Below are 14,917 nucleotides of genomic sequence, written 5' to 3'. Positions count from 1 at the left end.
AATATATAATGTTTGGGGTTTAAATTAATTTCCAAGCAAAAAAGACTGATTTTTTTTCACGTGAACAAAAAGTGTCAGAAAAGGCTTGATCTTCAGGTGGTTAGAAGAGTTAATGATGTGTGACATAAACTTCTAATGCTAGGCATAAAACACCCCCACCCCCCAAAACGACCCCTTTTTGGAAAGTAGACACCCCAAACTATTTGCTGAGAGGCATGTTGAATCAATAGAAGAATTTATTTTTTTACAAGTTTTTGGAAAATGACAAACAAAAAAAATTTTTATTTTTTTTTACACAAAGTTGTCACTTAAATGATTTACTGCTCACACATGCCATGGGTATATGTGGACTTACTCCCCAAAATACATTCTGCTACTTCTCCCGAGTATGGAGGTACCACATGTGAGAGACGTTTTGGCAGTCTAGCCAAGTACAGGACCCCAAAATCCAATAAGCATCTTCAGGCTTTTAAAGGGCTTTATTTCCTCATTACACTTCCAGACTACCTATCACAGTTTCGGATGCCCTGAAATGCCAGGGTAGCACCTAACCCCCCCAAATGACCCCTTTTTGGAAAGTATACACCCCAAGAAATTTGATAAGAAGCATGATAAGTATTTTGCAGATCTCATTTGTTGCCACAAGTTTTTGGAAAATGAAGAAAAAAAAACAAAAACATTTTTTCTATTCTTTTTCTATATTTCAAAACCTTGTGAGAAAAAATTAGATCTGCAAAATACTCACCATGCCTCTTTTTAAAATGTATTTTGGGGTGTAATTCCACATATAACCATGGTTGTGCGACAAATAAATAATTTAAATGACAACTTTGTATAAAAAAAAAAAAAGTTTTTGTCATTTTCCAGAAACTTGCGAAAAAAAAAAAAATCTTCCATGGACACAATATGCCTTTCAGCAGATAGCTTAGGGTGTCTACTTTACAAAAAGTGGTCATTTGAGGGTGTTTGTACTATCCTGGTATTTTAGCACCTCATGAAATGTGATGGGCAGTCAGAAAGTAAATGCTGTGTAAATTCCATTATCTATACCATAGTTTGTAGATGCTATAATTTTCACACAAAGCAATACACTTGTACACTTACTGGAATTTTTTTAACCAAATACATGTAGCAGAACACGTTTTGGCCTAAATTTATGACGAAATTTTAGTTTTTTTGGATATTTTTTATGACCGAAATGAGAAAATACTGTTTTTTTTCAAAAACATTTCTTTTTCTTCAAAAATGTTTTTGTTTATAGCGCCAAAAATAAAAAGTGCACAGGTGATCAAATACCACCAAAAGAAAGCTCTATTTGTGTGAAAAAAAGGACATAAATTTCATTTATGTACCATAGTGCATGACCGCGCAATTGTCCATTAAACTAGCGCAGCGCTGTATAGCAAAAAAAATGGCGTAAATTGCAGTATTTATACCATAGTTTGTAGACGCTATAACTTTCACACAAAGCAATCAATATACACTTATTGGGATTTTTTTTTACCAAAAACATGTAGCAGAATACATTTTAGCCTAAATTTATAACCAACTTTGAGTTTACTATATATTTTGTATAACTGAAAGTAAAAAACATTGCTTTTCTTCAAAATTTTTGGTCTTTTTTTGTTTATAGCGTGAATAATAAAAAGCGCACAGGTGATCAAATACCACTGAAAGAAAGCTCTATTGTGTGAAAAAAAGGACGTAAATTTCGTTTGGGTGCAGCATTGGATGACCGCGCAATTATCAGTTTAATTAGTGCAGCGCCGAGTAGCAAAAAGAGGCCTGGTCAGGAAGGGGGGTAAATCCTCTAGAGGGCAAGTGGTTAAAAGCCCCATTATTTTCTCCTACTAGGGTTTATTCTCTTATGCTCATTTACTAAGCACTGGAGCAACTGCACTTGCAGAATGCACACTCCATTTGCCATTAGTAAATCAACCCCTTTGTTGGGAGCCACCTGAGGAGCAGCATAAAGACCTCTTTGATAGACCCGGCCTGATTTACTGGGTTCCGTGACTCTTTTTTTTCAGGCTCGTTCATTACTAGGGGTGACAGCAACAAGTTGCTATACAATACCCTCACATGTAGCACTACCTCCTTAAGGATTGCTGATGAATTTGGGTCCCCCTATAGTCCTGCACAGCCAGTCTTTTAGCATTTTTCCACACAAACTCTCATCCATAGGTAGAAATCAGTCCTTTCTCCTGAGAATTTGTTTTGCTATTCTACTTAGGGGATTCAAACTTGGATAGGGTAAGGGGTGTATAAGATGCCCAAGGGAACCGATATCTGAGGACAACTTCCTGATCTATACACAGCTTCTCTCCTCTGTCAAGGTCTCTGTTGGAGTGCTAGCCAGCACCTCCAGTTGTACTACCCCAGACCCTAGATCAGTGGTTCTCAACCTTCCTAATGCCGTGACCCTTTAATACAGTTCCTCATGTTGTGGTGACCCCCAACCATAAAATTATTTACCCAGTAATTAGAATGCATGAAGTGTCATTTTACCTCCAATACTGCTGCTTTCAACACAGTAGTTGCTTTCTACACAGTAGCTGCTTTGAACACAGTAGCTGCTTTCTACACAGTAGCTGCTCATTACACATCGGAAATATGTGTTTTCCCGATGGTCTTAGACGACCCCTGTGAAAGGGTCATTCGACCCCCAAAGGGGTCGCGACCCACAGGTTGAGAACCACTGCCCTAGATGATCTCCTCTTCACCCAGCAATCTGGAGACTTTCTTCCTGAGCAGGGGACCTGGCTCTTGTTCCTTTAACCAGTTTCCGACTGTGCTATAGTCAAAAGACCCCTGCGCGTGATCTGTGATTGCTGTGTCCTTTGGACACAGCTGATCACATGAATAAGGAACGGGCCAATTACAGCAGCTTTTACCATATGACCAGCTGTATCCAATCACAGCTGATCACAGGGTAAATAGGAAATGCCGGTTATCTGCAGTCCTCTCCTAATACTGGCAGTACATGAGGAAAGGAGAGCCAGTAAGCAGCATTTTGCAGGGGGGACAGCTACATTGATCATCAGGGCACTAATCATCAGTATCTTTCTGATCAGTGTAGCCCCATCAGTGCGGCCAATAGTGCTCATCAGTGTCCATGTATGCTGGCAATCAGTGCTGCCCATCCATGCTGCCTATCAGTGCCAATCCATGCCGCCTAACTGTGCCCATCAGTGCTACCTATAAATGTAGCCTATCAGTGCCCATCAGAGCTACCTATCAATGTAGCCTCATCGGTGCCACATATCAGTGCAGCCTATCAGTGCCCATCAGTGACTCCTAATCAGTGCAGCCTATCAGTGCTCATCAGTGTAGGAGAAAAATTACTTATTTACAAAACTTTATAACAGAAACTAAGTAAAACTGTTTTTTTTCTAAATTTTTGGTCTTTTTTTGTTTAGGTAAAAATAACCCCAGTGGTGATTAACCATTAGCCGCCCGGCCAATGGCTGTTTGGCGGCTTCAGAAGTGTCTCTCCACTCCGGGTGCACGCCATTTGCGGTAATGCAGAGCGGCGCAGCAGTGCGATCTGTCACCGGCCGTGCACCTCGGACACGGCCGATGACAGATCCAAGTACCCGCTCCCGTTGCTGGTACCATGTGACCTGCTGTGACCAATCACAGCAGGACACATGACAGTTGTATACAATGGATGGCTTCATTCATGATGCCATCCATTGTATACTAGTGCCTAGCTGTGAATGGTCACAGCTAATCACATGCACATGTCATGTGATTAGCTGTGACCAAATCACAGCTAAGCACAAAAAAAAAAAAAAAAAAAGCTGAATGAATTGATTTCATTCAGGTAAATGCTTGCTTATAGCAAAGTAATTCTTTGCTATAAGCAAATTGTGTAAAAAAAAAAAAAAAAATACTGATCACTTCCCCAAAGTAGCACAATGTTACTATGGTAACATTGTACTACTTTGGTCATAGTAAAATATGAAAAAAAAATCTTAAAAAAACAAAAAACAAATGTAATAAAAAATTAAATATAATAAAAAAATAAAAAAAATAAAAAAATATATATATATATATTTTTTTCATACTGTCACCAGTCAGTGTCCCTGTTCACCGCCATGCCAGTTATATGATGATGCTGTACTGCATTGGTGACAGGATGTAAAAAAAAATAGTGAAAATAATTTTTTTCATTTTTTAATTTTCCGAAAAATTATGACAATAAAATACAACTTCAAAAAACTCGCCATGCCTCTTATGAAGTACGTCGGACTGTCTACTCTGCAAAAAGGGGTCATTTGGGGATATCTGTACTATTCTGACATTCTTGGACCTCAAGAAATTAGATTGGCTGTCAGTACTTCAGGATTGATCAATATTCAGATCTATACCATAGTTTGTGAACTCTATAACTTTCCTACAAACTAAAAAATACATCCTAATTTGGGTTATTTTCACCAAAGACATGTAGCAGAATACATCTCGGCCTAAATTTATGAAGAACAATTATTTATTTGTAAACTTTTATAACAGAAACAAAGAAAAATGTGTTTTTTTTCCCAAAATTTTTGGTCTTTTTTTGTTAATTTAGCAAAAAATAAAAACCCCAGCGGTGATTAAATACCACCAAAAGAAAGCTCTAGTTGTGTGAAGAAAATGATAAAATTTTAGTTTGGGTACAGTGTTGTATGACCGCGCAATTGTCATTCAAAGTGTGAGAGTGCTGAAACCTGAAAAATGGCCTGGGCAGGAAGGTGTAAAATTGCACGGTATTGAAACGGTTAAATACCACCAAAATAAAGCTCTATTTTTCTCAAAAAATTATACAAATTTAATTTGGGTACAGTGTTGCATGACTGCACAATTCTCATTCAAAGTATAACAGCGCTGAAAGCTGAAAATTGGTCTGGGCAGGAAGGGGTAAGAGTGCACGGTAGGCAAGTGGTTAAATGGGTAACAGTCACTAGTAGGGGGCTAATCTGGTTTCCCACCAGAGTGCTGCTTCCCCTATCCACCCAGGGGCTGCAGGTGTACTCACTCCGATCCTCTCCTGTACCACTTGCAGGATGGCTGCTGCTACCAGGCCTATCAGCCTGGCCACCCCTTCCCTACCACACAGGTGGTACTCTCAGGGGGCCAGTGAGTCCAGAGTCTTCCTCCTTTCCAGCTCCAGGCTCACAGACAGGCCCCATCCCACTAGGCCTCCTGGCAGCCTTCTTTCTCAAGCCTCACATCTTCCTGCCTCACACTTCTCTCCCACCACCACATTCCTGCTACTGCGCAGGCTCTTCCAATTTTAAAGGAGTCCCAGCCTCTTGCCAAACCTCTTGTTGGGGATTGGCTGAGGTCCCTCGAGAGTGTAGCTAGCCACTCCTCAGATCCACCAACCATTTCCAAGGTCCTCCTCTGAAAGCCTCAGAGCAGGGGGAAATTCCAGAGGGGATAGCCTGTACAGTCTCTCAGTCCTGACCAGAATTTGACCCATCTGACTATCTCGCCTGAGCTGCTAATCAGCTCCTCACTAACCATCAGGGTCTAGCTCCCCCTAGCTAAACTAGCAGGGCATTACAGGAGGAACCCCACACATGCATAAGGAGGACATGCAAACTCCATGCAGACAGTGTACTGACCACAATAAGAACTACGATCTCCGGTGCTGCAAGGCAGAGGTGCTAACCACTAGGCCACTGTGATTTATGTCAGTCTTGTGTTTCCTTGTTGTGGGGCTTTAGCTTAGCAAAAGAAAATGGGTTAGACTGTTTCTTGGAGTGCCAAAAGAGGAGAGGCTCTGGGGACCAGCATTATGAAGGAAGAGCTCACAGGAGCAAGGCATAAGGTAAGTAAATGTGCTTTTTACTGGTACCCTAGAATTAAACCCTTGAAGTGTGGGAGGAGCCCCACTGCAAGAGTAGACCTTTCATTTCACCCAACACCAGCTTAAAAATGGAACTACCATATTTGGAATAAAAGATAATATAAAAGTATAGTGTTTCCTTACTGGGTTAACTACATCACAGAGGGTAGGGAATCTCATGCTATAATTAGAGATGAGCGAAGAAATGAAAAATTTGATTCGGCTGATTCGGCGAATTCCAGTGTGAAATTCGATTCGATGCGAATTTCTCCGCTACGAAGATGACTTATTTAAAGGGTTTCTAGGCTTCAGAGAGCCTTTAAATTAGTGCAGAACACTGTACCTTTAATTTAAATGCCCTTGGAGATGAGGAAGGAGAAGGAGAAGGATGAGAAGAAGGAGAAGGAGAAGGATGAGAAGAAGGAGAAGGAGAAGGATGAGAAGAAGGAGAAGGATGAGAAGAAGGAGAAGGATGAGAAGAAGGAGAAGGAGAAGGATGAGAAGAAGGAGAAGGAGAAGGATGAGAAGAAGGAGAAGGAGAAGGATGAGAAGAAGGAGAAGGATGAGAAGAAGGAGAAGGATGAGAAGGAGAAGGATGAGAAGGAGAAGGATGAGAAGAAGAAGGCTGAGAATAAGGAGAAGGATGAGAAGAAGGAGAAGGAGAAGGATGAGAAGAAGGAGAAGGATGAGAAGAAGGAGAAGGAGAAGGATGAGAAGAAAGAGAAGGATGAGAAGGAGAAGGATGAGAAGAAGAAGGATGAGAAGAAGAAGGATGAGAAGAACGAAAAGGATGAGAAGAAGAAGGATGAGAAGAAGGAGAAGGATGAGAAGAAGGAGAATGATGAGAAGAAGGAGAAGGATGATAAGAAGGAGAAGGAAGAGAAGAAGGAGAAGGAGAAGGATGAGAAGAAGGAGAAGGATGAGAAGAAGGAGAAGGATGAGAAGAAGGAGAAGGATGAGAAGAAGGAGAAGGATGAGAAGAAGGAGAAGGATGAGAAGAAGGAGAAGGAGAAGGATGAGAAGAAGGAGAAGGATGAGAAGAAGAAGGATGAGAAGAAGGATGAGAAGAAGGAGGAGAAGGATGAGAAGAAGAAGGATGAGAAGAAGGAGAAGGATGAGAAGAAGGAGAAGGAAGAGAAGAAGGAGAAGGAGAAGGATGAGAAGGAGAAGGATGAGAAGAAGGAGAAGGATGAGAAGAAGGAGAAGGATGAGAAGAAGGAGAAGGAGAAGGATGAGAAGAAGGAGAAGGATGAGAAGAAGAAGGATGAGAAGAAGGATGAGAAGGATGAGAAGAAGGAGAAGGATGAGAAGAAGGAGAATGATGAGAAGAAGGAGAAGAAGGAGAAGGATGAGAAGAAGGAGAAGGATGAGAAGAAGGAGAAGGAGAAGGATGAGAAGAAAAAGGATGAGGAGAAGGAGAAGGATGAGAAGAAGGAGAAGGATGAGAAGGAGAAGGATGAGAAGGAGAAGGATGAGAAGAAGGAGAAGGAGAAGGATGAGAAGAAGGAGAAGGATGAGAAGAAGGAGAAGGATGAGAAGGAGAAGGAGAAGGATGAGAAGGAGAAGGATGAGAAGAAGGAGAAGGAGAAGGATGAGAAGAAGGAGAAGGAGAAGGATGAGAAGAAGGAGAAGGATGAGAAGAAGGATGAGCAGAAGGAGAAGGATGAGAAGAAGGAGAAGGATGAGAAGAAGGAGAAGGATGAGAAGAAGGATGAGAAGAAGGATGAGAAGAAGGAGAAGGATGAGAAGAAGGACAGTTCTGTGACAGTTTCTGTCTATTTCTGACAGTTCTGGGACATTCACTCCATACAGCGGTTTCAACCGCTGTATGGAGGGAATGTCATAGAACTGTCAGAAATAGACTATTAATGACAGTTCTGGGACTGTCCTTCCATGCAGCGGTTGAAACATTGTATGTATTTGTTTCCATAAATGGATCCATTTATGGAAACAAATACATACAATGTTTCAACCGCTGCATGGAAGGACAGTCCCAGAACTGTCATTAATAGTCTATTTCTGACAGTTCCATGACATTCCCTCCATACAGCGGTTAAAACAGCTCCGCTACGAAGATGACTTATTTAAAGGGTTTCTAGGCTTCAGAGAGCCTTTAAATTAGTGCAGAACACTGTACCTTTAATTTAAATGCCCTTGGAGATGAGGAAGGAGAAGGAGAAGGAGAAGGATGAGAAGAAGGAGAAGGAGAAGGATGAGAAGAAGGAGAAGGAGAAGGATGAGAAGAAGGAGAAGGATGAGAAGAAGGAGAAGGATGAGAAGAAGGAGAAGGAGAAGGATGAGAAGAAGGAGAAGGAGAAGGATGAGAAGAAGGAGAAGGAGAAGGATGAGAAGAAGGAGAAGGATGAGAAGAAGGAGAAGGATGAGAAGGAGAAGGATGAGAAGGAGAAGGATGAGAAGAAGAAGGCTGAGAATAAGGAGAAGGATGAGAAGAAGGAGAAGGATGAGAAGAAGGAGAAGGATGAGAAGAAGGAGAAGGAGAAGGATGAGAAGAAAGAGAAGGATGAGAAGGAGAAGGATGAGAAGAAGAAGGATGAGAAGAAGAAGGATGAGAAGAAGAAGGATGAGAAGAACGAAAAGGATGAGAAGAAGAAGGATGAGAAGAAGGAGAAGGATGAGAAGAAGGAGAATGATGAGAAGAAGGAGAAGGATGATAAGAAGGAGAAGGAAGAGAAGAAGGAGAAGGAGAAGGATGAGAAGAAGGAGAAGGATGAGAAGAAGGAGAAGGATGAGAAGAAGGAGAAGGATGAGAAGAAGGAGAAGGATGAGAAGAAGGAGAAGGATGAGAAGAAGGAGAAGGAGAAGGATGAGAAGAAGGAGAAGGATGAGAAGAAGAAGGATGAGAAGAAGGATGAGAAGAAGGAGGAGAAGGATGAGAAGAAGAAGGATGAGAAGAAGGAGAAGGATGAGAAGAAGGAGAAGGAAGAGAAGAAGGAGAAGGAGAAGGATGAGAAGGAGAAGGATGAGAAGAAGGAGAAGGATGAGAAGAAGGAGAAGGATGAGAAGAAGGAGAAGGAGAAGGATGAGAAGAAGGAGAAGGATGAGAAGAAGAAGGATGAGAAGAAGGATGAGAAGGATGAGAAGAAGGAGAAGGATGAGAAGAAGGAGAATGATGAGAAGAAGGAGAAGAAGGAGAAGGATGAGAAGAAGGAGAAGGATGAGAAGAAGGAGAAGGATGAGAAGAAGGAGAAGGAGAAGGATGAGAAGAAAAAGGATGAGGAGAAGGAGAAGGATGAGAAGAAGGAGAAGGATGAGAAGGAGAAGGAGAAGGATGAGAAGAAGGAGAAGGAGAAGGATGAGAAGAAGGAGAAGGATGAGAAGAAGGAGAAGGATGAGAAGGAGAAGGAGAAGGATGAGAAGGAGAAGGATGAGAAGAAGGAGAAGGAGAAGGATGAGAAGAAGGAGAAGGAGAAGGATGAGAAGAAGGAGAAGGATGAGAAGAAGGATGAGCAGAAGGAGAAGGATGAGAAGAAGGAGAAGGATGAGAAGAAGGAGAAGGATGAGAAGAAGGATGAGAAGAAGGATGAGAAGAAGGAGAAGGATGAGAAGAAGGACAGTTCTGTGACAGTTTCTGTCTATTTCTGACAGTTCTGGGACATTCACTCCATACAGCGGTTTCAACCGCTGTATGGAGGGAATGTCATAGAACTGTCAGAAATAGACTATTAATGACAGTTCTGGGACTGTCCTTCCATGCAGCGGTTGAAACATTGTATGTATTTGTTTCCATAAATGGATCCATTTATGGAAACAAATACATACAATGTTTCAACCGCTGCATTGAAGGACAGTCCCACAACTGTCATTAATAGTCTATTTCTGACAGTTCCATGACATTCCCTCCATACAGCGGTTAAAACAGCTGTATGGAGTGAATGTCCCAGAACTGTCATAAATAGTCTATTTCTGATAGATCTGGGACATTCACTTCATACAGCTGTTTTAACCGCTGTATGGAGGGAATGTCATGGAACTGTCAGAAATAGACTATTAATGACAGTTGTGGGACTGTCCTTCCATGCAGCGGTTGAAACATTGTATGTATTTGTTTCCATAAATGGATCCATTTATGGAAACAAATACATACAATGTTTCAACCGCTGCATTGAAGGACAGTCCCACAACTGTCATTAATAGTCTATTTCTGACAGTTCCATGACATTCCCTCCATACAGCGGTTAAAACAGCTGTATGCAGTGAATGTCCCAGAACTGTCATAAATAGTCTATTTCTGATAGATCTGGGACATTCACTCCATACAGCTGTTTTAACCGCTGTATGGAGGGAATGTCATGGAACTGTCAGAAATAGACTATTAATGACAGTTCTGGGACTGTCCTTCCATGCAGCGGTTGAAACATTGTATGTATTTGTTTCCATAAATGGATCCATTTATGGAAACAAATACATACAATGTTTCAACCGCTGCATTGAAGGACAGTCCCACAACTGTCATTAATAGTCTATTTCTGACAGTTCCATGACATTCCCTCCATACAGCGGTTAAAACAGCTGTATGCAGTGAATGTCCCAGAACTGTCATAAATAGTCTATTTCTGATAGATCTGGGACATTCACTCCATACAGCTGTTTTAACCGCTGTATGGAGGGAATGTCATGGAACTGTCAGAAATAGACTATTAATGACAGTTGTGGGACTGTCCTTCCATACAGCGGTTGAAACATTGTATGTATTTGTTTCCATAAATGGATCCATCCTCTTCTTCTTCTGAGGATGAGGATGAAGAAGAAGAAGAAGAAGAAGAAGAAGGACACTTTTTGCCGGCTTGGAATTATTCTTCTTTTCATTCTTCTTCTTCTTCCTCATCCTCATCCTCATCCTCATCCTCTTCTTCTGAGGATGAGGATGAAGAAGAAGAAGAAGAAGAAGTAGAAGTAGGATGAAAATAAGATTAATTCCAAGCCGGCAAAAAGTGTATGTGCAGAGCTCCTCTAAGTGTATCTGCAGAGCTCCTCTAAGTGTATCTGCAGAATAGAGGAACTCTGCACATACACTTTTTGCTGGCTTGGAATTATTCTTCTTTTCATCCTACTTCTACTTCTTCTTCTTCTTCATCCTCATCCTCAGAAGAAGAGGATGAGGATGAGGATGAGGATGAGGAAGAAGAAGAAGAATGAAAAGAAGAATAATTCCAAGCCGGCAAAAAGTGTATGTGCAGAGTTCCTCTATTTCTGACAGTTCTCTCACAGCTTCTTCACATGTACAGCGGTTGAAATATCTGTATCCTAAATGGAAACTAATAGATACAAATTGTATCTATTAGTTTCCATTTAGGATACAGATGTTTCAACCGCTGTACATGTGAAGAAGCTGTGAGAGAACTGTCAGAAATAGAGGAACTCTGCACATACACTTTTTGCCGGCTTGGAATTATTCTTCTTTTCATCCTACTTCTTCTTCTTCTTCTTCTTCTTCTTCTTCTTCATCCTCATCCTCATCCTCTTCTTCTGAGGATGAAGAAGAAGAAGAAGTAGGATGAAAAGAAGAATAATTCCAAGCCGGCAAAAAGTGTATGTGCAGAGTTCCTCTATTTCTGACAGTTCTCTCACAACTTCTTCACATGTACAGTGGTTGAAACATCTGTATCCTAAATGTAAACTAATAGATACAATGTTTCAACCGCTAAACATGTGTTCCTTCTGTCAGAGAACTGTCAGAAATAGCGGAGCTCACTGCAGGGACACTTTTGCCGGCTGATCGGGAAATGTTCGATTCGCGCACCCGAAGTAGGCAAAATTTCGGTTTCGACACGAATCGAATATTTCCTGAAATTCGACTCGAATTCCGGTTCGCCTAGTTCGATTCACTCATCTCTAGCTATAATCCCTTTGCCCCTAAGACTGCTTTCACACTGATCCGTTTTAATTCCGCTTTTGTGCTAAAAAAAAAGCAGAAGAAAAAAGTGACCATGTATTATACATATATAAGTCCTGCTTGCTGCATTATTGGTGCAGGTTTGGTGCAGTAAAAATTGCACCAAGAATGCACCTCATCATTGAAAGCAATGGAAAATGCATTAAAAACGTCACATGTCCTTTAAAAAACACACTGTTTTTGCTGCGGATCAGTGTGAAAATAGCCTAAACAGTAAATGCCCAGGTGCACATCCACAAAGCAATAGCCATACACATCCAACACAGCTATAAAGGCACCTGACCATCACATGTTGGACATCTCATTCCAAAACTATGTGGAGTCTTCCCTTTTGAAGTTACAATAGCCTTCACTCTTTTGGGAAGGATTTTCACAAAAATTTGGAGTGTCTGGAAAAATCTGTGCCCATTCCAAAAGCCAAAAGAACATTTGTGAGATCAGGTACTGATGTTGGATGAGAATATCTGGTTTTTCATTCATTCCCTAGGTCAGGGGTCTCCAAAATTTCTAAACAAAGGATCAATTTACTGTCCCTCAAGCTTTAGGGGGCCAAGCTGTGGCCAGTAGGAGTAAACAATGCCCCATCATTGGTTTTAGTGGGAGTAACAGTGCCCCATTGTTGTTAGCAGTGAGAGGAATAGTGTCCCATTGATGGTGTCAGTGGGAGGAATAGTGCCCCATCATCCTGCCAGTTGAAGGCCCCAAGGGCCAGATAGAGGTAAACAAAGGGCTGCAGTTTGGTGACCACTGCCCTATATGTTCAGTAGGGTTGAGGACAGGGCTTTGTGCGGGCCACTCAAGTTCCTCCACACCACATTCTTCAAGCCATGTCTTCATTGAATGCAAATGGTAAAGACCTATGCGCTGCTATGTTCCAACTATAGTAATAATATCAGGGAAGAAGATTGCTGCACTCACTCCTCTAGTGCACTCACACTTAAAATAAATAAATGAAAAAATGAGGTGTGCTATCTCATCGTAAATAGAACCATAAGCTTTGAAAGCATAAAGTGACAGTCCAAACAAATTTTACAGGTAATAAATGTCCAATCCAGTATATGTTGCATTAACATTCAGCCATAATCCACAATGTGCTTGACTTGTGGCCCCACTCCCTGCTCACCTTGACCATTGACCTATAAATTATAATAGGCCAAAAACACACTTTATAAGGAAAATGTGTCTCCATAATTTCTGATTCGTGACATGTTCCTTCCACGTATTATGCTTCTTTACACTCCAGATCTGTGCAAAATAAAACAAAAACATACCATAGTGTAACACCGTTTTATATAACCAAAAATTAAACGTGTTACAATATCTACTCACATTAAACAAATTATATGTGACTCTGAATTATGGTGAACAATGTATGCATTACTCCACCGTGCCGACTATATTGTGGTGTTTCCCATCACTGGGTAGGTGCACCATGTACTCACCTTCTTCCCTGACCTAACAGATAGGTCATACACGCTTAGGGATGAAACCAGATTCTGCTTATCCACTGCCGATCCTTAGTAGCTGCTTCATTAGTTCTGGCCCTTTAATCTCCCTAGCGGTCTGATTATGTCCATATTTCTGTGCTCAAAGCGGTACATTTTTTTGCATGGAAATATGTATTATTTTTTATTGTAGGCCTGTAATTTTTAGGAATAACTCACTGAAATCTGTCCGAACAAGAGTCTAGTAAACATCCCAGGTATGATAAAATTTGAAACAGGAAATCATAAATTATCATTGAATAAATAATCATAAAAAATAATAATTCAATAATATAATCAAACCAAAAACACTGAAATTTGAAATATAGTGCCAAGTTCGCACATCACTGAGCAAAGTCGCAAAATCGTTTTCAGTGTCTGATGATGAATTTCCCCACGAATCATTATCACTCAATTCTGCAAGTTTCTAATTTACTATCGCTGTTTTCTAGCTGGTCTAAAACCGCTTTTGACATAAAGGGACTTTTTTGGACGCCATGGACGTTTCTCAGTTTCCAGGCAGAAAGAACAGTAAAAATGCAGGCAGGGCACAGGACAAAGCACTCGGGACAAAATGTATGTGAAATGGTTTGATACAGTAATGTTTTACTATGTGATTTTAGTGAATGTCACTTTTTGTCATTTTCAAATTTCCCGCTGTTCCGTCCCCCGTACGTCCCGATGCTCGCAGGGGACGGAACCCAGATGACAGATGCCGGCATCCGCTGAATTACATTGCCAGGGACACTGGAGGAGGGACATCGCAGGAGCGCAGGACAAGGTAAGTGATCGAATGATCCCGGAGCATCGCCACATGGTAAGCCAGAGTGTAGCTTGGGGTTACCGCTTGTGGTACTGAAACTTTACCCCGAGCTACACTTGGGAATACCACCAGGGGGGTTAAGCGAACATGCTCTTGGATGTCTAGTGGAATTAAGGTGTATATGATCAAAGATAAAGGGAATAGATCATAGTGCAACCCCATAAAATATGAACACTTTATTCAAGTAAAAAATGCACTCACAAAAGTAACGAATCAAAGGCATATCATAGCCATCAATCAAAATGGTTCCTCACATCACTCGTGCCAGTTTCATATGACCGGAAGTGACATCACTAGGCTGCGCCCGACATGTTGTGTCACAAATTATACAACATTCTCCCATGGGGCCTCTTCTTTTCTTGCCATGAAAAGTCCCCTGGGAGAACATTGTACTGTTTGCTAGCCATTGCATTAATTCCTATTGAGTTGGTGGCAGCAATATGCAATGCAAAGCCTGAAGAACATAAATATACACCGATCAGCCATGATATTATCACCACCCACGATAACATGACCACCCACCGAATAATGAGTAGGTCCCCCTGCTTCTGCCAAAACAGCCCTAACTTGTTGATGCATTAAGTCCACCAGACCTCTGAAGGTATGCTGTGGTATCTGGCACCAAGCCCTCAGTAGAAGATCTTTTGAGTCCTGTAAGCTGAAAAGTGTGGCCTCCGTGGATCAGACTTGTTGTCCAAGCACATCCCACATATGCTTGATTTGATTGCGATCTGAAGAATTTGGAGGTTAACACCTCAAAGACACCTTCTATTGCTCTATGGTCCAGTTATAATGCTCAAGTGCCCATTGTAAGCACTTATGTCTATGGTCATGGTTCAGCATGGGCACCCAGACTAATC

Source organism: Staurois parvus, unplaced genomic scaffold (assembly GCF_062004578.1).
Source record: "Staurois parvus isolate SC_StPar_1 unplaced genomic scaffold, SC_StPar_1.0 ptg000608l, whole genome shotgun sequence".
NCBI classification, from domain to species: domain Eukaryota; kingdom Metazoa; phylum Chordata; class Amphibia; order Anura; family Ranidae; genus Staurois; species Staurois parvus.
The sequence above is the reverse complement of the archived record's forward strand: the minus strand, read 5'-3'. Positions refer to the sequence as shown.